Genomic DNA, 22,769 nt, shown 5'->3' on the forward strand with positions numbered 1-22,769 from the left:
TATTTAATATATTTTTTTTCTTCTATAAGCATGTTAGTTTTGTTTTGGTGTCTTAAATCTCAACTGTATTGTTGACTTCAGGATAGCTTCTATCTACAACATTCCGTAATCTGTATTTGTCGTGTAGGAAACCTTCAAAGGAAAGGTGGTTAGTGAGGCATGATCTTACATAATCCATCCTGACTCACAAAGATCCTACTCTTTGAAAAGCTTGAAATATATGATAGAGTTTGTTAGGGAAGTTCTCAGTTTTCTAACCTATAATCTCAAGATTAACCTCTATTGCATTTTTGGAAAATTGGAACTATGGTAACATTGTTACCATTATAATGCTCACAGTTCAGAAAGACACAAAAATGTATACACTGGGAGATGAGAGACAAGTTGGAGTGATTCTGTCTTAGTTGAGAGAGTGGGAGTTTTAGGCTTCATGGTACAAGTAAGCTGTAAGCAGATTTTTACAGTAAATATGTGCTTAATAAATAGTTGTTGGATAAATAGATGAAAAATAAATAAGAAAAGTAAACTCATATTTGCACAAAATATATATGCAAATACGCCTTTATTTATGACTATATATGCAAATATGTCCATTTGTACAAATTCAAAACCTTAAGTGACATGTAAAAGGGATTGATTAAATAAACCATACAACTATAACACAGCTATTAAGATAAATGAGAAAAAGCTTTGTATATGAATATGGAAAAATGCCCAAAAGACCATATTAGTTGGGGTAAACAGATAGTTGAAAGTTATATATGATAATCATATATATATATATAATGTATAAATTATAAATGTATATAAATTATAGGCATATAATTTATGCTTAAATACAGTAATAGTATTTCTTAGTACACACTGACATCTAACAAAATACAAATTAAATTATTTAGAAATTATTAGTAACTGTCTAGATGAAGAAGGGTAATGGGCCCTTTTATATTCTATTTATTTCTTTAATGTTTGATTTCCCTTTTTCTTTTTTTACTTTTATTTATTTATTTAGTAATCTCTACACCCAATGTGTGGGGGCTTGAATTCACAACCCAGATGTCAAGAGTCTTCCGATGGAACCATGAGCCCAAAGTTTGATTTCTTGATATAAGTACAAATTGAAGAAAGAATCTAACAAGTAAAGCAGGCATCACAGTATCCAAAAAGCAAAGGATGCTGTGGATTGGGAACAGCTTCTGTAAATGTCACGCTTAGCGACTCCACGCCCTCTAACACATCTAACACATAGGCTGGGCGGGCGTTGGAGACAGGGGAATGGCGTGCAACAGCATCTTATGCGCCAAGTGAACTAGTTTGGGCTTGTTTTCCACAGAGAATGAGACTTCAAGAAGTAACATTATCAAGCCTGAATTTTACAAGATAACACGTTTATTATCTTTATGCTTGATTATGAAATCTGTGTCCATTTTGGAGCTACACTTTGAGATCACACACACCACACTTTTTTCTTTAATGTCACTTTTCTGCTAATTCCCTCTCGATTTCCCACTGAGATGCTTTATAATTATGGGCTAAGACGCTGCCTTCAAGAGCCATCAGCTCCTCCTGAGCCCTGTTCCCTCCAGAGCATAGTTAGCTTTGGGCCCATTAGCTCTTCTCTGAGCATTTGGGAAACTAAATCCTATTATTCTGGCCTCTTGAGCTCTCTCTCTGAGTCTGTAAGACACGAGCTGGGGAAGACTGGCCCAGGGATGGTTCTCCCTGTTCTCATCTACCTGGCTATTTCCCCACAACAGCTGTCCTCCTTAGGTTTCGCCACCACCACCACCACCACCATAGCAAAATAGTAATACTTTAGCAGAGAAATGGCAGGGGAAACTAACCTGCCCCCACACCCTTGGGTTGTATTAAAGTCATCAGGAGACTCAATCATGCCTCATGCAAACTTGAGGAAATGAGTGGAAATCTATGAAGCATCATTGAGACTCGGGGCAGGAATCCCTGCTTGCAGGAGTGCTGTGTCCTCCCGCAACAGGAGGCCTTGCCAGGTCAGGAAAAGAAGTTACAAAGCCAGGCTATCAGAGCTGGGGGCGAGGTTGGGGGGGGGGTGTGCCTCGAGGGCTGAGGCAGTGGCTGTCTGTGACCGCATGTAGGAAGGCCATCTCAGGAGCTGCCAGCAAAGTCACAGTCAGCACGCAAAGCTTCAACATGTCCCGGTGCTGTTGTGCCACAAGGAGAGGTCAGGGGCCCTGCTGCGGTCTGCGGGATTGTAGGACCAGGAGACACAAATGCAGGTGCAGCAGAGTACATCGGAGGAAACACTGTTCCCCCAACCATCTGACCCTCCTCTAGTGAGGAGCCCCTCGCAGATGAAATATCTCACCAGCCCACGGATTTGTGTAGTCAGTGGGTCCCAGCCATAGGTGACAGATCATGGCAGGTCATTCTTCCTATCTTCTTAGAACCCAATCCCTTCCCTTATCCAGTGGTAGCATCATTATTTAAAGCTTAATGACAGCCGATCCTCATGGTTCTGTGGAGCACAGTGTGGAGCATGGGACCACAGGACTTTAGATCTAGAAGGAGCCTTTAAATTCATCCTCTGCCATTTCGTACATCTGTTGTCACCAAGTCGGCTGATCAGCCTCCTCTCCCCCCACCTTGCCATCAGGCTCATTGTTTGAAACAATCGACAATATTCTCCTTCTTCAAGGCACAGCCTAAGAGTTAGTTTATTGGGAAACCTTTGAGGCTCAGAGTGTCTTTGTATAAATCTTCCTTCTAACAGATAAAACACCATTTTAATTATTTGTTTGACTTCCTCTTCTCCCCACTCATAAGAAAATCCCAAGCTATTATAAATAATGCTGCAATGAACATGAGTCCCATGTGACTCATTTGAGGACAAGGACTTTATCTTATATTTTAATCGCCTTTGGAGGCTGGTAGATGAAGAGATAAAGGAAAGAGAAGAATTTGTTATAGTGAAACCAGAGTGGGTATCTGTAATGATCTCTGTATACACACCCACGAACAGGTGCTTTATATACTAGTCTTCAGCATGCTTTTCTGCAGTGAAGATGCTATTACCTGATTAGGGCTATTATTTTAGTCATCCATAATACTTCTTAAATAGAGGCCTAGGAGAGAACAGGAAGGTTTTTCAAATTCTCACTAATCATTGCAAAACAAAAGAGGAAAGGTAATTGTGTGGTTTTTTAGTTAAAAGGCTTTTCTTTTCAAGACTGAGCCTGTGGCATCTGGAGCCTGTGGCATCTGGTTTAAAATGGCTTCTGAGAACTAGTCCCTATGCAGCCTCTCCCTCCTTTCCACTAAAATGCTGAGGAATACACAGCAAAGGCAGAAAACTCATACTCTTCTCTAAGATCTAGGACTGAGAGTCCTTGTGGGAAAATCTGAAGTAAGAGAGTAATAGACGGAACCCATAGAACCAGGGAAAGAAGAACAGCCTCACAAGTGCTAACACTGAACAGAAAAGCTCCAAAATGCACTGTTTCGTGTCTCACAAGCCCCACTCTCCTCGCTCTACCTTTCTCTGCTGACCCCTCTCTTCCAAAGGGGCCCACCTACATGAGCTGTGATATGACCCCTGGGATCCCAATGACCCATGACCTCCCAGCTCAAGAGCTTGGCAGAGTCTGGCTCTTGGTCCTGCCTCTTCATGTCCAGGAGGCAAGCTCTGAGCAGTCCAGTTCATAGATAGGGGCCCCGGTATGGCAGACAGGATGATGTTGCACAGCTCATCATAGCCACGTGGGCCACTCCTGATGGGGCAGAGAACCTCAGGAACCTCAGGTGTACAGGAACCTCGGGGTGCTTCTCCTGCAACCTTCCAGAACACAGCTGTGCAGGGTAGAAAGCTGCATGGGACACCTCGGATTCTGAGATGTATATGTATTAGTTTGCTAGGACCACCATAACAAAGCACCACAGACCGATGACTTCCGTAGTAGAGATTTACCATCCCACCATTCTGGAGGCTGAAAGCCCAAGATCAAGTGACCAGGAAGGTTAGTTCCTCTGAAGGGCACAATCTCCTTGGCTTGTGAATGGCCATCTTCTCCTTAGGCCTTTCCACCTTGTCTTCCCTCTGTGCATGTCTCAGCGGTCAAATTTCCTCTTTTTATAAGGACTGTTGTTTCACTGGATTAGGGCCAACCCTGATGGACTTACTTTTAACTTTAAATTGAGATCTAATTGCCATATAACACATTCATTTCAGGTGTACAACACAATGGTTTGGTATCTGTGCAAATTGCAAAATGATCAGTCTAGTTAACAGCCATCACTATAAATAGTTATAACACTTTTTATGTGTGATAACAAATTTTAAAATACATTATTTCAGCAGCTTTCAATTATACAATACTGTACTATCAATTATAGTCACCATGCTGTACATTACATCCCCATGACTCATTTATTTTATAACAGGAAATCTATGCCTTTTGACTCCCTTCACCTATTTTGCCCACTCCCCATCCCACATCTCTGGCAACTATCAATCTGTTCACTGTATCTGTGAGTTTGGCTTGTTTGTTTGTTTTCAGAGTCCCATGTAAGTGAGATCATATGGTATTTGTCCTCTGACTTATGTCACTTAGCATAATGTCTTTGAGGTCCATCGGTGTTGTCACACATGGCAAGATTTCTTTTTAAATGGCTGAATAATATTCCGTTTTTAGATAGATAGAAGGATGATAGATAGATATCACATTAGCTATGTATAGATACATAAATATCACATATTTTCTTTATTCACTTATCCACCAATGAACATGTAGGTCGCTTCCATGTCTTGGCTATTATAAATAATGCTGCAATGAACATGGGGGTACAGATACTTTTTGGAGTTACTTGTTTCATTTTTTTTCTTTTGCTTAAATACCAAGAAGTATAATTTCTAGATCATGTGATAGTTCTAATTTTACTGTTTTGAAAAAAACTCTATACCGTTTTTTATAGCATCTGCACCAGTTTACATTCCCACCAATAGTACACAAGGATTTACTTTTCTCCACATCCTCATCAACATCTGTTATTCGTTTTTTGATGTCATTTTTACTGGTGTGAGGTATCTCACTGTGGTTTTGACTTACATTTCCCTGATTGTAAGTGATGTTGAACACATTTTCACGTACCTGTTGGCTATCTGAATGTCTTCTTTGGAAGAATGTTTATTCAGATCCTCTGCCACTTCTCTTTTCTGCCACTTTTTATATGGATTATTTATTTGCTATTGAGTTACATGAGTTTTTATATATATATATTGGATATTAATCCCTAATCAGATATGTGCTTTGCAAATATTTTGTCCTATTCATGAGTTGCCTTTTCATTTTGTTGATGGTTTAACAGATCACTTTAATTTGATTACCTTGTTAAAGACTCTATCTCTACATAAGGTTTTATTCTGAGGTACAGGGGGTTAGGACTTCAACATATGAAATTGGGGAAGAGAGGGAGACACAATTCACTCCTAAAACAGTACAGTTCCAAACACAGACATTTAGTACCCTGGGAAGTGTAGTATTTGATATTCTATCTTCTCTGAGTGGCATACTCCTATAGAACATCTAGAGCTGCTCTGTGTGAATGTGCATCAGAAATTCAGAACTAGGGGCACCTAGGTGACTCAATGGAGAGGGTCTGCCTTCAGCTCAGGTAGTGATCCTGAGGTCCTGGGATACATTGAGTCCCACATAGGACTCCCCACAGGGAGCCCGCTTCTCCCTCTGCCTGTGTCTCTGCCTCTCTCTGTGTCTCTCATGAATAAATAAATGAAACCTTAAAAAAGAAAAAAAGAAAAATTCAGAACTAGGTGAGGGATTATATGGGCACCACTCTGTCCTATATAGGTATGGCTCTGGGTAGACCGTTTGTAATACTCAAACAGCTAAGTCAGCACTAGCTACTAAAAGAATGTGAAACAAGACAACAACAAAATCACATTGACTCCTATCACATTGGCAAAAAGTTAAAACCATACTCCATTCTGAGTAAGAATGTGGTTAGGTGAACATTTACACACATTGCTGAAAGGAGTGGAGAATGGAACTATGTTTCTGGAAATACTTTGGTGATTTAATCAAGGGCCTTTTTAAAAAAGTTATGTAACTATGTAACTTGACCCATTATCTTTGATTTTAGAAGTGTTTCTTCATAAACTAACAAGGCCTATATTGAAATTTTTCATAAAGCAATGTTTTTCCCAACATTGATTAGTACAGTAAAACAAAACTGTGGAACAGCCTCAATGATCAATAGTCAAGAAAAAATTCATATGATGTGTAGAATGCTACATGAGAACTAAGAGTAAGAGTCTTCCAATAATGTTTTAAAAATTATAATGTGCTCTTAAGGAAATAAGCCTTACATATATAATATAATTTTGTTTTAAATAGTCTCATAAAAGAAATAATGGAGATCTTAGCATTTATTATCCTTTGGCGAAAGATTAGAGAATGTTTTTATTTTTTACTCTTTACTGTTCATATTTCCAAAACTTCTTACAAGGTGTATATTTATAGGTTACCCCTATAAAGCAAAAGGATAGAATTTCTCTTAACGTTGTGTATCTTTCTATCTCATGTCTCCTCTTCCTTTATATTCCACCAAGACTATAGATTGAACAGTGACTAAGTGCTCACAAAGACCATTACCCTCTTTTATTCATTAGCTTTAGATCTATTTCTCATTACTATTGCATCCATTATAACTCTATCCATATCCCAATTCTCATGAAACTTACATAAGAATCTCAATTTGTTTAACCTGCTTATCACTAAGTAAGAATGCAGTTGCCTCTTTGCTTCAGCTGCATCATGGCACTGGAATGAAAACACTTTAGTGAATGGAAAATTGACTAACAATGGAATTATATTAAGATTTATGAAGGCTAGAAATGGAAATAACCTAGCTGAATTACTGTCATTTACAGACTATATTTTTCTATATATGTATTACAATTCCTACCTTGGAGTTTTTTCATGGTAGAAATATGTTGTCTTTTGGATATAAATATGAATAAATATAGATATAAATATAAATAGTATAGATACAAATTCAAATATAAGTATAAATGTATTTATTAGCATGGCATTACCAATTTGTCATGAACTCTTTTAATCTTTTTTTCTCACCTGTGACAGGATGATTACTGTAAAGAAAGAATTTGATTATGTTAATTTCCCAATTTGAAATTCTCTAAGGGGATCTGTGGGGTGTGACCATGATCCTCCTTCAGGAACTGAGCACTCATTCCCCCAATTGCCAGTGGTGTTGGGAGCTAACTGAATGACTCTCCAGGAGCTGCCCTCCACCAAAGACAGCAGCTTTACCCTAGGTCACCCCCAACCCCAGGAACAGCCCCCATCTAATGACTAGTCAATGCAGGTATGTAAAGGTCTGACCACCTTGCCTCGACTCAGGACAAATCTGAAGGGCCATCTCAGCTGTAGAGCTTTCTGTAGGATGTTCCCAGCAGTTATTTCTTCCCTCTGCTCACTCACTCCTACTTCTTTCATTTCCCTATAGATGTTGATCCTGGAACACTTTCTAATAAATACCTCCACACATAAGAATCTCTGTTTCAGGGTCTGCTTCTGAAGACTTTTTTAAAAAGATTTTATGTATTTATTCATGAAACACAGAAAGAGAGGCAGAGACATAGGCAGAGGGAGAAGCAGGCTCCCCACAGACTCCATCCCAGGACCCCAGATCATGACCTGAGCCAAAGGCAGATGCTCAACCATGAAGCCACCCAGGTGTCCCTGCTTCCTGAAGACTTACCTAAGAGTTGGTGCCACCAGCAGTGGTTTGAGGAAGCTGATTCTACATGAGATTTTGGGAGTAGATTAGCCCTAGTCAGTTGGCCAGGGGAACCCTATCACTGGTGTTGGGTGGGGCATAAACAGCCCCAGGCATCCTATAGCTATGAAATTAGCTTTCACTAATAGTGAATTGGAATGGGATACCATGCAAAGTACTGTACTAGAGTGAGGAATATCTCAGCGCCTGAGAATTTCAGGAAAATAGAAATGAAGGACTGTGGAATCAGGTAGCCATATTTGGGTGCAGTGAACACATTTAAGAAACAAAAAATGAGGAAAGGCTGACAGTGACTAATCTGAGTAAGTCTGAGTCAGAGAGCTTCTTTGGCATAGGGTGACTTTCATCTTCTGTAGCTGGAGGTTACTCTACTTAAAAGAATAGCAGAACTGCAGAGAAGTTTAAAATTTTAACCCCAAAAAGTCTTCTATGCCAAGGTCAGTGCCCTTGGAAAGGAGTTGGAGCCCTAAGACGCAGAATATCTGGGCTCACGAACTTGAAAATTTTGAATGTAGATAACTCTGAAATCTCCAGGTCTGCTAACGTAGCTTACTCTTTCCAGTTAAATACTACCGTTCTCTTCTCTTTCTTGAAGGTTTGAAGGTGAATGAGCAGGTCTGTAGCTTACAAGACAACATACACCTCCTTAGGACCTACTCCTAATTCCTCTCCTGGACACAAATGAATAACTCAAGTCATATTATAAACTTGCAAGGAAGGGGCTAGGCCTACTAACAGAGGAAAGTACTGTGTCCCAAAGAAGTCACAGGACCTACCAAACATGAGCTAGCAGGAGTTGATATATGGAAACTATTTCAAATGTGTGAATCAAGGGAGACAGAAAAGTTGTATGAAAGTTTATGCATATGGAAATACCATCTGCTGATACACGATTTAATATCCTGGCAAAGACTCCAGAAGACAGTGCTAATGCCATGCTTGCATGTTTCTTAGAACATTGGAGAAAGTGGTAGTTCATGTATATGAAGTCAACATACCAGAAGGACCATGACAGACAATGGAATGGGGATTCAAGGCTCAGAGAAATAGACCTGCTAGAGGGAAGCTCTACACATGTCCAGAAGACAGAGGCTGACAAGGTTCTGTCAGAAACATGGGAAATACCACCAAAGCAATAAAAACTACACTGGTTAGAGGGGTGGTTGCATCACTGAAAATCTCAGAGATGACTGTGCTCTATAGACAAGGACTGATAGTAGGAGATGATGTTAGCCCTGGGTTCTTGATAACAATAAGGATGATAAAATCCCCAAATAATAGAGGTTGGGAGAGAACATGAGAAGCAAGATGGTACAATTTTCATAATAAATGCAAGGTCACTGTAACAACCAAAATGCTATGGAGATAACATATCATGCCATGTTTTCAAACAAGATACATGGATAGACAACAAGGGTAATATTCAGTCTAAAATCAAGACAAAACAGGGATCCCTGGGTGGCGCAGCGGTTTGGCACCTGCCTTTGGCCCAGGGCGCGATCCTGGAGACCCGGGATCGAATCCCACGTCGGGCTCCCAGTGCATGGAGCCTGCTTCTCCCTCTGCCTGTGTCTCTGCCTCTCTCTCTCTCTCTCTCTCTGTGTGTGACTATCATAAATAATAAAAAAATTAAAAATTAAAAAAAAAATAAAAGTAAAATCAAGACAAAACAAAGATAGACCAAGAGAACACCAAGAATTGGTGCTGCAACAAAATATCACAATCACTTTCCCAGTATCTGAACCTAAATATTCAGACCTAGATCCTATAGACTGAAGAAGAGGCCAAGTCCCTAGGAGGAAGAACCCTGCAATACTATGTGATTGTGTTCACTAACATTTCCAGTCCTTTTCTAAAAGGACATATGGCCCATTACTCCAGGGAAATCATACTCCAGGGAAAAGAAAGCACCTAAGTATATCAATGACAGTGGTACAGAACATCTGAGTTGATACACCGAGAAACATGAGGTATTATCATGACCTCCCTGTTAGAATAAGAGTATACAAAACCCAAGAAAGAAATGGAGTTCTGGCTCAGATCTAGCTTACAATAGGTCCTTGACCCACCCCATGGTCATTCCCCCTGCCACCCAAATCATAATTGGAAAGGATATATGTGAGATTTCACAGGATCCACACAATGACTCCTTGACATGTGAGGTGAGCTTCATTGTGGAGACAGACAAATGGAAATTTCTAACCAGCTCCCCCACCTGCCCGCCCAGCCAACATAGTAAATCAAAAACATCTTTGATTCCCGGACAATTTCAGAGATTGTTATTACCCTAAAACCATATAGGATATAGCAGTGCTGGTCCCTGACATAACCACATTAAATCATCAGTTTAGCCCTTAAAAATCCAGACAGTTACCAGAGGGTGACAGCTGTCTACCAAAAGCTCAAGTCAAGAAGTAACCCTAATTGTGCTGTGTGCCTCATGTGGCATCTCTGCAACTGCAAATTGATACTGATCCCTTCAGCTTCAAAGCATTGGGGACGCCTATTCTTCTGACCAACTGGCTATAAATTTAGGGACTCTTACAACCCCCTCAATTTTAATAATTCACTAAAGCAACTCACGGAACTCACCTAAAGTGCTATATTGACAAATAAAATTGTATTATAAAGGATACAGACTAGGAAGACACATATAGGGTAAGGTCAGGTGGGGGTGGGGTACATAGATGTTCCTTGTCCTTGTGACAGGTGTATCATCCCCCCAGCACATTAGTGTGTTCATCAACCAGGAAGCTCCACTGAGCCTCAGCATCCAGAGACTTTTATGGGACATGTTTGATTAAATGATTGTTCACAAGATTGAACTCAATTTTCAATCCCTCCACCCTCCCCCACTCACTGTGGCTGGTATCCCAGTAACGGCCCCCCTCCCAAAGCTATCTAGGGGCCCACCTTGAATTACCTTACTAGCAGAACAAAGCCCTATCACTGAGAAAATTCCAAGGATTTGAAGCTTTGTGCCAGGACCTGGGAACAAAGACCAGATATATTTATCATATCCCTGTACTTGAAGGCAATCTAGCCTATATCCAGTGATTGACAGGTATAGGAGATGGGATTTTGGCATAAAGGCAGGACTGTTTTTCTTCAAGACAGGACAACTCTGAGGAGCCATCCTAGCTCCGGAGCTCCCCTGGATCAGCTGTAACTTGTTACAATTTACATTCTGCCTTCAATACCCTACAAGTGTTGATCCACAGAAGCACTCTCCGATGAACCTCTTCCTTGCATTTCCCCTTTTTACTCCACTTCATGGGCAATCTAAGGCATTTTTTTATATCTGGCAAGATAAAAGTCAAACATCTATGCAGATAAGGTCATTCATATGTTGCTACTAAGTTCTTTAATATCAACTTGTACAATTATTGAACTTTATACTTCTGCCATCTTGAATTCCATTCTACAGTCCCTAAATTCATTTGTTTAGCTGATGGGGCTGGATTGGCCCATGAGAGTGGTGACACTCTCATTCCTCTGTAAAACAACTGACTTACAGCAAACAGGCTACTTCCTCACAAGCAGGCCCACAAAACCATGCTTCACCAACTGTGTTAGTGATCATCTGGAGATAGCTCTTCCCACAAATGTTTATGCTAGCACTTACTGTCATAATTTAATTAAAAACTATATCAATCAGTAAACTATAAAGACAAAAATGAGTTGTTTCTGTGAAAACTAAATTGAATGTTTTGGAAAGACTTGATAAAGGGGAGTTCATAAAAATAATTACTCTTTAATTTGGATAAAATCTCAGTAAAAGATTGAAAAAGGATGTAAAGCTCTAGAAATTTTCTCCAGAAAGTTGTTTCCAGATGACTTCATTTTTTCATTTCACTTGAAAGAAAGAGAAATAGGAATCTAGAGGATGCATTAAGGGCATAGCTCACGCAAGAAAGAAAATATGAAACAGTATATTACCAACAAAAGGCCTCAGTCTTGGGACACCTGGGTGACTCAGTGGTTCAGTGTCTGCCTTTGGTTCAGGTCGTGACCCCGGGGTCCCAGGATTGAGTCCCACCTTGAGCTGCCCACAGGGTGCCTGCTTCTCTCTCTGCCTATGTCTCTGTCCTTTCTCTCTGTGTCTCTCACAAATAAATACATAAAATCTTTAAAAAAAATTTTTAAAGAAATAAAAAGCCTTGGTCTTTTATTTAAAAATTGGCCAAATGTTAAGTACACTATGATTTCAATGTAACCAAATGTTTAAACTACACATGTCCTTTTTTATAATGACTTGCATTAACCAGTAGTCTGAGCCTGACAAGCAGCAACCCTAATCGCATCACATGAGAATCTTCACTAGTCTAGTGCTCTGAGTCTACCAAGGCCCTTGCTTTTCACAGGATACTTCTCCACCTTCTGCTCCCTCCACGTGGCTGTCGTGAAAAGCTTTCCTTCCTCCTCTTTCAAAACTCAGCTCAGAGAGTAGTTCCTCCAGGAAACTTTCCTAAACTCCTAATATTTCACATGCTCCTCATCTCCCTGTGGAAAGAGGTAGAACTCGTAAGTACACAGAGCATTGTACTTGCCCATTTATTTATCTTCTCCTTAAAACTATAGGCAGTGCCTGACTCTTCCTCATTTTTGCCAGCCCTGTACTCAGCAGTCTGGCACTTGGGAGGAATTCAATAAATATTCATTGGAGTAATAAATGTATGAATAATTTGCCAATGTTACATTTTCTTTCCATGACAAATCTGCTTCAGATGCCGTCACCTTCTTTTTCTGGCTGCTGCCTTCCTTGCTCCTTGCATAGGAGATGGGCCTGTCAATGTCAGGGATGTGTTCTGATAGCATGATGTAGAATAGAGGCAACTGCAAACTTCAGAGACCAAATGAGAAAACTCAAATTCCTAAACATTTTCCAAGCATTAGTCCAAAAATGTAGTTAGCACAAGGCTTATAATGGCATCCCTATAGCATTTTTAAGTCAATGAAAAGGAACTGGAACTTACCTCAATGAAATCTGTCTTTAGAGAGAATTATATATATGGGTCCTACTAACTGAAGGAAAAAAATATATAAGCAAATGGTAATTTTTCCAAGCTCTCTTTTTTTAAAAATAAAGCCCATATTATCCCCTGCTTCAATGCACAGAACTACCAGATTCTTTGTTGTCTAAAAATTTTTTTCTGCAAATATCTTGATTTAGAAAGATATACAATGGCTATAATAATCCTCATATTTCATTTCTACATAATCTAATTAACATAATGGCTCCTTATGGATTAAAGAAGAAAATTACATTTCTTCAAGGAAATAGCTGGTCATTGCCTTTAGAAATTTATTTGTAAACTACTGTGATGCTGGCAGCAAATGGTACATACACCATTCCATTGTCCCTAGAAGCACTGAACAAAATTTGACACATTTTGTATGAAACTGGTTGCCTGATGATAAATTATTGTAATCGCTGTGAATACTGTTAGTATTCTTGACAATGTTGCAAAGAAAGTCATGATGATGACACTGTGCCAACCGTGTTTCAGCTGGAAGTTATCAAGAAGCTTCTACCATTTGTGACTCAGTGTTTGCAGATGACAGAATCCTATGGGCTCCCATCTTCCCCTCCTTTAGCACAGTCTCCGTCCAGGAGAGATTGCACTGCAGGTGTTTCCTGAAAAGGTCTTACCTGGGACCCTACACTTCTCTGTTTATCAGACAGTTCCAGGTTCTGCTACATCCAATCATTAGTACAGGGAACAAAATCAAAATAAAACAAACAGCTCTTCAGTTTCTCATCATTCAGAGAACTTTAAGAGGTCAAGAAAAATCCTCAAAGGTGATGTGTGTTTTCATCCTTATGTTACCAAGGTGAAGATTTTAGTAGAGTTGTAGCCAAGGCATCTGGGGCTTTGCCCTGTCCCCTCCATCCCTGTAGCAATTGTGCCCACAGGATCTGGTGTCTGTCCCTCCAAACTCCCTCTTGCTCCTTGTTGACAGAGGCTGTTCTTAGTCTACCAGATCCAGGTTGCCTGGGTCAGAAGTGAGAAGTGCCTAGAAATTGTGACTTCAACCACCAGATCTGAGCCAAAGTTACCTTCTGTGGGGTCTGTATGGCAGCACATTTTGATTGGTCTCCTTCCCTTCACCTCTCAACTGGGGTGACCACTTACCCTGGTTTGCCTGGGACTGTACTGATTTTAGTCTGCATCCCAGAAACTTCTTGGTCACTGGTAAACTGGGCTAGATGGTCACCTTTCACTCCCCTACACCTCTCCCAAGGGGATTTTCTAGGAGCATTTAATAATAAATCACCTTCAAATGAACCCTTATCTCATGATCTGCCTCTAGGACACCCAACCCATAATGTCAGTTTGTACAAACATTGGCTTCATAATAAGGAAATCTTTAAGGAGATAACAACAGGGCATTCCAACAACCAGAGTCAGCCCCTAGCACACTTTCAAGAAGGTGAGGAGGGTCCTTCAAGGAGACAAAGAAGGAAGTGAAGAACTGGGAGACTCATTCTCCACCACCCTTACTGCCACCTCCCGGCACTAAACCTTTGTCACCAGTTGCCATCTCTCACTGGGATCTTTAGTGGCCTCCTCACGCCACACATCTCCTTTCTTCCCCCTTTTCACTCTGTAGTTTATCATAGAGTAATTTAGTTAAAACATGTCAGACCATGGTCCTCCTCTGCACAAAGCCCCGGTGCATACCCCGCTACTCAGAGCCAAAGCTATAGTCTTCCTTCTGACCCAAAGGCTCTACAACAGTCTGTTCCGACCTCTTCTCCTGCCACCCTCCCCCTGGTGGCACCCCAGTGGTCACCCTGGCCTCTTCGTTCTTTGTCAGTTATGCCTGACCAGCCTACCCTGAGGCCCCTGATCTGGCTCTCACCTCAGTCTAGAAGGTGATTCACCACCTCCGGCAGGTCATGACTCAAATTGGCCACCTCCTCTGGTGTCCCATCTGAAGTGTAAACCCCCACCATGAACATGCCATATCCCTCTCCTGCTTTCATTCTTCTCCTTAGCATGGACTTCTTTTCCCTCTTTCTTTCCTGTCTGCTCCCTCGTGTGCAAACCCCCATAGGTAGTCTCAGTATATTCTGTTCTCCTCCTGGATGCTTGCCCAGCCCCAGACGCTCACAGTGGATGCTCAGTCATTATTTGACAATTGTCCTTGTTGTGTCACCAAGTCTGCTGCAGCCTTGGGAGACCTGGACTTGTGGGGAGTTAAGCTCAAGTTCCACTTTGTTCATGGCCAGTGACCAGTCAATGAATTGGGTGGCACCTGAACTCTTAGACCCTTAGTGCTTCCTGCCAGAACCCTGATGGAAAAGAGCCACCCTAGCATTATGGTTCCACTCTTTGTGGGAGATTGTCTAAACTATGAAGCTCTGTCTTGCAATTGTGGCTGTCGTTGTCCTCCCGAACACAAATGCTCCCAGATACCAACTTCCCTTTAGAAGCTTCCTTTTATCAAAAATGTTAAAAAGATGATGCTCATTGCCTCAGGAATTGTGGTTGGACAGACCCAAACCAAATCAGAATATCTGAAAGATACAAATAGAGCACAGTGTGGAATGTGAGCATCTGAGCAAGGCATTGCTCTTGCCATCCCAAAAGCATATGTCTTTATGGGTGCAACTTTACATACAGGCCAGCTGAGCCTCACTCTGATGGTTCTCAGAGTGAGGCCCCCAGATCAACAGTGTCAATATACCCAGGAACTTGCTGGAAATGCAAATCATCAAATCCCCCCAAAGCCTCCAGATCTGCTGAATCAGAGACTGGCAGCAGGCCCAGCAATGTGTCCCATGACAAATTCTCCAGGGATATTGACTCACACTTGACATTAGAACCACTGGCCTAGCAGATAGACTTTACTCAGCACTCTTTCTCTAGAAAACACCTGCTATGAATCTTTCCACTGGAAGCTGTTAGGCCAGGCTTTCTCAGCCTTGGCACTGTTACATTTGGGGCTAGACAATTTGCTGTGTGTGCCGTCCTGGGCATTGTGGCATGTTTACTGCATCCCTGACCTGCATCCACTAGATGCCAGTAGTATCCCTACCCCTTCCCTCCACCACTTGTGATCGACAAGAATATCTCTAGACTTTGCCAAAATCACCTCTTGTTGAATATCACTCCCTTGGACGACATGGAAGACAAGATGGCTTTATAATGTGGTAAAGCTGAGCCTGCCAACAGCAAAAATAGGTGGAAGTCTCCCATTTCCAACAGCTTGAGCCTAGAGTGTCTTCTGTATTTGGGCTTCCTGGGAATAGACTTTGAGGTTGGCATGCAGAAGGTTGATGGGGGGCATACACCCAGGGACCACTCCGAAGAGGGGTGAGAGAAGCAGGAAGGGCAGACAGAGAGGTTGAGCTGTGAGGCACTTGAAACAGAGGCCCCATTGGAAGCTATGGAGTCCCACAGCCCTGCCACATTCTCCCTATTGAGTCAAAGGAACAGGCCTGTCCCACTGAACAGCCTTGGGCACAAGTGGAGGTGAGGCAGCTTCCTGCACAGAGGCAATCCCCAGAAGACTGAGTTGTGAGCTGCCAGCAGCTGGCACTCCAGGCCCCCAGATGAGCCAGGTCCCAGGTGGTGAACCACAGCTTTAGTGACAGCATCTCATTGTCATAGGCCTGACACCTCAATGTCAGCAGAAAACCTGTGATTCCAGTCCAGGCTGCTAAGTGCCATGACAGGAGCTTACATCCAAAACACAGTTACCTAAACACCTAAACAAGCAGCATTTATTGAGTCAAAATACATGTTATTCTCTCCAAAACCTACTGTGCACGGACCCAGTGCTCTCTGTGCTAGTGTTCTCTGTTCCACGGGAGCACGATCAGTTCTCATAAATACATCATCTGTGAGGCTGCCCTCCCTGGATCTCCACGATCTCCACGCAGGAGCCGGTGTGAGTCCGGTGTGAGTTGGGCTCAGCATATCTTGGCTCTGATAGGACTCTCCTCATGAGGAGCTAATTACAGATGATAAGAAGTTTCAGGGTGTGCAGTCTTGCCTTCTCTTTGATTTCTGTTCTGAATGACAAAACGTAGAGCAGTCATTAATACTTGTCATCTCCCGGCCCGGGGGACGGAGGACCTCAGCCTTCATCAGCAGCACTGCCTGTCTCTGGGCCAATCAGAACTGACCCCTCAGTGTTCTCGACAGCCCATCCTCTGCTGGAGGACCCATGACATCCATCTGGTGTGCCTATCCTTCAAGCTATCACCTCTCGGGCGTTTGACACTTATTGAGTTCCCATGAAGATACACCTAAAAGGTTGTTTAGCATGTCCCCTCTGACCCCCATGTCCTGCCAAGTCATGTGGGCCCGGCCAACGACTAAGACGATTTGTCTACAACACTAGTGAGCCTAGTGTGTGCTGAATGTCCCTGTGAAAACATAGATTCTTTAACACCACTTATTTCCAGGATTTATAACCCTGAGAAGGGCGTCGTCAGTAGAAATTCTAGAAAGAAAGTTTTTAATGCTTTCAAGTGTGAAATCTGACTCTCAGTACTCATCTAAGTTAAAAAATATAAATTAAAGCTGACAGGGCACCTGGGTGGCTCAGTGGTTGAACATCTGCCTTCAGCTCAGGTCGTGATCCTGGGGCCCTGGGATCGAGTCCCGCATCTGGCTCCCTGCAGGGAGCCTGCCTCTCCCTCTGCCTATGTCTCTGCCTCTCTCTGTGTGTCTCTTATGAATAAATAAAGAAAATCTTAAAAAGTAAAAAATAAAGCTGACATAATATGCAAAGGAGGAAATGCCTTTTAATGAGTCTTGTTCCTTTCAGGAATTTGTCCCACACACAAACCTTTTATTGAGATGATGAGTTAATGTGGCTGTTTCTAGCCTAGACTTGTAAGTGCCTGGATGACAAAAGCCCAGGATCTTGTCTCTGTTCTGACTGTGGAGGCTTAGGATCTGCAGGCCTGGGGTTTGAAAGGATCCCAGACTGACATGGGAGAAGAAAAGGGGATATATTAGAAACCTCTCCCCACCATTTGTCTAAGATTTTCTCAGAGAGCCTCAATTACAACAAAAAAGCAAAACTCTCTATACTTTTGTTAGACCATATGTCTGCCAATGCTCCTATTTATGGTTCAGAAAATAGGAAAATATTTCCACTGAAGGTAAAAAATGTAGTGACAACCCTGTACTTAAAATCTTCTCCTTGTGATCATATTTGTAGAAACTATGGTTGTTCACCTATTTGGATCACACACATAGTACTGTGAGTCTGACTCATTCCCCTCCCCACAACCAGACTGTTTCTGGGGCTTCATCAGCTGCAGAAGTACCCACCCCCACGTGGGGCCCAGAAAAAGCCCAAGCTCCCAGAGAGAAGCAGCATTTTTAGCTCTTCTTGCCTCTCCCTGCCAAGTGAGCTACCTAACTTTCTCAGAAGTATGCTAGAAGATAGTATCTTCATCCACTTTGCCAGATGGCTGCATCAAGATAACACTGAGACACAGTCTGTGAGGGTGGGGGAGAATGAAAGCACTCCCATGTGACGGTGGAACATAGGACTTCCATCACTCAGCCTGCATCTATTTCTGCCTCAGCAATATCTGAAAGCTCAATGGCCTGTAAATATATTTAGGCGCATGATCATTGAGTTTCACAAGCTACTGTCAATTTCATGTGTCAATTTCCATAGAACATTGAATGTTTCATTATAAAAACCTTCTAAGACATTTTCCTCTCCTTAATATAGATTTTAAGAAATAAAAATTGGACAAAATAAGTATTAACTCATCACACAATAGACTGTGATACACTATTGACAGTATCTACGTAATCAATCACATTGCAAAAATTCATGACATTGGAGATGTCCTGTCTCTTCATAATCTGACTCTTACTGATTTTTCATTGTTTGGGAAAACAAAAAAAACTTTGCCTTAGGCTGAGGATTTGACATTTGGATTGGGCTTACCCATCTTTGGAGAAGGCTCTTCAGATATAAGGAAGGCTATTTAGGGAGGAAAGCACAGACGATGATTTTACCAGGCTCATCTCTCCAGAAACTTTTGCCATTTCCCATTCACAACATGTCCTCCCTGACTCTTTTCAGCTGTTTCATTCTTACTGTGATGATACAAACATTGCCCTAGTGAAGCTGAGCTATATACCGCCTATATACCAAGTTCAACTGCCTCCCAGAAGCCATGCAGGAATATTTGATCCATATACTGCCCCCTTTCTTTAAAACCCTACAGCACCCAGAGTTTGTAATACTGCTGTAAATATTAAATTATATAAAACTTGGTTTCAAGCATGGGTGCCATCAGCCCAACCCATTTGTATATCTCCTGAAGACTGAACTCCTAGCTATGGGATTTCCATTTCAGGGAAGTTTAAGTGATTGCAAATAAATTTCTGACCATTCCAAAATCTATCAAAAATAAAGAATAAGATCACATGCTATCAATTTATTTTTTTAACAATAATTGTGAAATCCACTTTTGTGTGTGTGAAATTCTTATCATAACGGTATGAACACTTACATATAGCACTGACCAAAGTTGAACGGATATCTAAAACCATTGTTTTAGTAGTTTGATAAAATGATAATGGTAATTCAACTTCTGTCATACTGTATAGAAGTATTTATATCCATTATAAGATATATATGTATGTATAGAATGTATTTATATAAATATATATTTATATATATATACATATATGTATAATATATACCTGTGTTTATGTATATGTATATATTTATATGTATTTTAAAAATACATATGTATATTTTCTGGTAAGCATGGGCTAAAGACAGAAAACTAATTAGGTTCTGAAAAGTAGTAACCTATAGTATAGCATTCTGGAAAGCTCCCATTCCTAATTTAAAAATTATTAAAGCATTGCTATTTATAAACCAGTTTATAGAAAAATAAGAAAATAAATTTTAAAAATGTTAAATGTGACCTGCAATATACAGAGATGAGCTCAAAGATTCATGTATAAGAATATTTGTTGTCAGATTACAAATAAAGTTAAAAACTGAGAAATATCATATATTTCCAAGAAATAGAGTAAATAAAATGTAATATTATACACTCATGAAAAGAATATTTTAGGAGGACTTTTTAATAGCCTAGAAATGTTCAAAAACATACTGTTAAATTTTAAAAGGCAAACTATAGCATTATGCACAGTATGGTTTCTTATTTCTTTTAATGTATAAAAATTCAAAAAGAAAAAAGATAAATTTTAAAAACGTTAATTATGATTAACACTTGGGAATGAGAACTAAATTGTTTTACTTCTTTATTCGTACCTTTCTCTATTTAAAAAATTTTCCACACTGCATATGTATCACTTTTGTAATCAGAAAGGAAATAGCATTATTTTTTTTAAATGTGATACTCTGTACCAGCAGTACCATTTTTAAATAACATCTTGTTCTGAATTTTTAAAAACAGCAAAAAAAAAAGATGAACTAATAAAACTATCTCTGAGATTTTGTTTTAAATAAACTATAATTTATCTAGCACTCTGATTTTGTTTCTGATACTATTCTCCAATAAATAAATACATACATATGTACATACACATATACATACATAAATGGAAAACAGAGATTTTCAGAGGTAATGACTGAATTCCAGGCCTGAGGCAGAGAAAGTTCAAGATGAACTTTGCACATCTTTTCTTTTTACTTTGGCACAGATTTTTTTGTTGTTCTTAATCACTAAACATTATACACAGAAGTAGTGCTTTGCCCATGACCTTTTCCCATTTTTGCTCGTCCTAATCCTAGCCTTTTCCAAGGTTCAGGTAGAAATCTCCATTTTCACATCATCTTCATTGACAAGCTTGAAGTCTCCTTAAGGCACCAAAGAATAAGGCAGTGCTCAAAGAATGACACTGTTATTGATGACAAAAGGACATGTGAGACATTTTGAAAGGGCTCCCAATGGTCAAATTTGGGAGAATTTGAGCAATAAAATAATTAATTATAGAAAGGGATTCTAATCCATAGAATGAAAATATCCATATTGACATAAATATAGATGAGAGGAATAGATAGATGATAGATAGATAGATAGATAGATAGATAGATGATAGATAGATAGATAGATAGATAGATAGATAGATAGATAGATAGATAGATGGAAACCTCCTCCATACTGTAGAGTTTCAATGAATAAATAAGCTTTTAATAATTGTACTGTGGTTTTAGAAAATGATGAAGGAGTTCAGGAATTCTTTGTTCTAGTTTGGCAACTTTTTTATAGATTTAATACTATTGCAAGATGGGGGCTCCTGGATGACTCAGTTGGTTAAGAATTCCACTCTTGGTTTTGGCTCAGGTGATCTCATGGGTGTTGTGATCGAGCCCAGTGTCTGGTTCCATGCTCAATGGGGGAAGTGGCTCCAAGATTCTCTCCTTCTGCCCCTCCCCCCACTTGCACACTCTTCTGTTTATCTCTCTAAAATAAATTAATAAGCCTTAAAAAAAACTATTGTAAGATGAAGAGTTAAAATTGCAATAATCTAAATTATTAAGGTATAAATTTCCTTGTGTTATTAAATTAATATGTCATGGTTGTAGAAAACTGAATAGGAGAAAAGAAAATGTCACAACCCATAAACCCATCATATAAAGAGACATTTCTATTGTCTTTGCTTTTTAATGGACATTGAAGGGCATTTAAGGGCAAAAAGCTATATAGATCTAGAGAGAAACTTGCTGTGCCTCCTGGATTTATTCCTACAGGACTCTGAGCTTTTATAATTCTACTGTGCTCAGAATTAAATCCACATGTTGAAATGTGGGAAGACAGTGGGCCGGCATCAGACATGCGAAAAGAGAGCCTCTTCCTCATCAGTCAGAGCAGGCTTCCGGCCTGGCAAGCTTCCGGCCTGGAAACCACCATCAGCCATCCCATCTGGAGAATATTAGCAGGAATTTCCAAGGGTAGCATCAGAACTTCCCTCCAGGCACAATGAGGCCTGACGACAGCCAGGAAATGGTAACAAGATTTCCAGCAGCAGAGAAAGAGGAAAACTGATGTTTAAATGATGTAAAAATGCTTTTCTTAATATAGAGTCTTGATCAAAAACCAAAAGCATCAACAAGTAATTGCAAGGCATCTACCTGGCAAGGCATCATGATGTGACTTGTAAGCAAATAAACACAAGGCTGCAGGAAGGCCTGCTGTTCAGGCCACCGGGACCCTATTTCCTGGTAGATGTTCCGCCCCAGCAACTTGAAATGGCGGTTTCTGCCTTGAGAATGGAGGAAAGCAAGCCTAGAGTTCCCCGTGAGCCAGCACAGTGATCCTGTTCTCTAGAATTAGGCTGTTGCCATAGTAACTACCAAATGATGGACAGATTTTTGAATGTGGAGTGGTCTACTGTGATAAGAGCTTCCAGGACATCACTATGTATTTCCAAACCTGCTATATCACGCACACTGTGTAATGATACTAAATACCATGTTTCAAGATCGATTTTAAATGGTTTTCTTTTAAAAGTTGAAATGATAGACAATCTGAACTATTTTTAGTGCTAAATAACCATTTGTGCTAATACCAGTTTTATTCACTAGCATGCCAAGTCAAAACTTGCGTGCTTTGTGCAGCTCTGCTTATTTGCTTTAAGGAAAGTTGGATGGAATTAATGAAAAAGTATAGTGTCCCCTAGATAACAGTAAAGTTCTTACTGAGGTGAATTTAATGCCAGGAGTTGGATGGGTTCTAAGAAATCAACACAGTGAAAAAAACAGTAAGATGCTTTTGGCCTTCACTTGCTGTATATATTTGACTCATTCCCTTAAGAAAATATTGTATCTACAGAGCAATTTCATTTTGGTGGAAGTGGGAGTGAATAATGTCCATACAATAATAACATTTCCAGGCAATCAAGATTCAATTCTCTACCTGAGTTTTATGCAGATCCCCTTGACTTCAATACATCCAAAATGCTTTTGACAGCCAACATCAGAAAAAA

The 22,769-nt window shown here is 40.4% G+C and overlaps 1 long non-coding RNA gene across 1 annotated transcript in view; it reads right to left on the minus strand.

Moving 5' to 3' along the window:
• Positions 1 to 16,532: 16,532 nt before the first annotated feature.
• LOC102154849 overlaps positions 16,533 to 22,769 on the minus strand; it is a 55,953-nt gene continuing 49,716 nt past the window's right edge. Inside the window, exon 3 of the long non-coding RNA XR_005365197.1 lies at positions 16,533 to 16,837. This is a non-coding gene — a long non-coding RNA (uncharacterized LOC102154849). The remainder of the gene's footprint in view (positions 16,838 to 22,769) is intronic.

The sequence above is a fragment of the Canis lupus genome, chromosome 10, assembly GCF_011100685.1.
Source record: "Canis lupus familiaris isolate Mischka breed German Shepherd chromosome 10, alternate assembly UU_Cfam_GSD_1.0, whole genome shotgun sequence".
Lineage (NCBI taxonomy): Eukaryota > Metazoa > Chordata > Mammalia > Carnivora > Canidae > Canis > Canis lupus.